The sequence below is a fragment of the Cyprinodon variegatus genome, unplaced genomic scaffold (assembly GCF_000732505.1).
Source record: "Cyprinodon variegatus isolate N-32 unplaced genomic scaffold, C_variegatus-1.0 Scaffold2100, whole genome shotgun sequence".
NCBI lineage: Eukaryota > Metazoa > Chordata > Actinopteri > Cyprinodontiformes > Cyprinodontidae > Cyprinodon > Cyprinodon variegatus.
In genome coordinates this window covers 44,009-45,289 of record NW_015152553.1, presented here as the reverse complement: position 1 = coordinate 45,289, position 1,281 = coordinate 44,009, and the positions used below count along the sequence as shown (strand labels likewise).

The 1,281-nt window shown below is 45.1% G+C and overlaps 1 long non-coding RNA gene across 1 annotated transcript; it reads left to right on the top strand.

The window, feature by feature from the left end:
* The first annotated feature begins 840 nt into the window (after positions 1-840).
* LOC107105160 lies at positions 841-1,281 on the top strand. Its single transcript, XR_001482328.1, has 4 exons — positions 841-907; positions 986-1,048; positions 1,146-1,181; positions 1,268-1,281. It is a non-coding gene; the product is annotated as an uncharacterized LOC107105160 (long non-coding RNA).

Sequence of the window (1,281 nt, the reverse complement as noted above, 5' to 3'; positions counted from 1 at the left end):
TAGATGTCGCTGAAAATTACACACTGTAGCTTTAAGAAGTAAAGCATCTGGCAATGTTTGGTGGAATCTCAAGAAGGTGGTTGTTGTTGTGGAGTTAGGAAGCTGAGGAAGAGGCATTTATTGCAAGAAATAAGGTTCAAATTTATTTAATGTCTTCAGATGGAGAGATAGGTCCTCTCTCACTGCGAAAAGCTCAGCACATACATATAACTTACAAAAATCCCAACACACACACACTCCCCCCAGGGGAGCCGACCCAACCCCGGCATAGAGAACTTTCTCACACTTGAACATTTGGAGGGAAAACAACATTAGTTCATCAAGTCTGTTCCCTGTTAGGTTAATCTATCTTTCTCTGGCAAGATAGATTTCCTAATAACAGCAATCCTCCCCTTATGAGCCATGAAGGAGGCTGTGTGACGCATTTTTATCTCTCCTGACCTTCGTTTGGAGCCTGTGAGGCTAAAAACAGACAAACCTCAACATTTTTTACTCCAGAGTGTCACCCTGTGATGGCCGGTCGTTTTAAATGTTTCCTTTTTGATGTTTTCAGGGTCAGGATGGGCCGGATGGTGAGGGATCAAAAGGACGTCCGGGGAGCAAGGTAGAGCAAACCCAGGATCGGTTTTTCATTTCCAAAAGTCCTCGTTGAAGAGTTTTCTACTCTTCTATATCAGCTGCTTTCATCCAAAACTTCCACAGTTTTATGACCGACTGGTTTCTCTCCACAGGGAAGTTCTGGTTTTCCTGGTTATCCTGGTCCATTGGTGAGTCTAAGATTCCTGCAGAGAAAATGAAAAAATCCTGAAGTCCAGGAAAGTCACGGCCTGTTCTGTTTGTTCAGGGTGAGAAGGGTGATAAAGGAGGCAGCGGTTTTCCTGGGAGGACAGGGAACCCGGGTCGATCTGTGAGTGTTCAGGTTCTGGATTATTTTACAGCAACAGCCTGAAACTTTACTGTAAAATACGTCTGTTTGGGTTTATAGGGGAACTCGGGAAGACCGGGAGAAGAAGGAGAGGATGGAGATTCGGGATATTCTGGACACAAAGTGAGTTTAGGCCTCTGTCCCTCACTGGCAGCATCAGTCATGTAACATGATCAGGAGAACCAAAGCTAACAGTTAGTGTTCCCCCGTCTGTCTGCAGGGAGGCCGAGGTCCTCCTGGAAAGAGGGAAAAATCTGTAAGTCGTCCTTAAATCCACACTCTGCTAACGTTAGCAGAAGGAACAGGAAGCATCATAATACAAACATGTCTGCTTTGTTTCAGGAGTGCGAACTGAT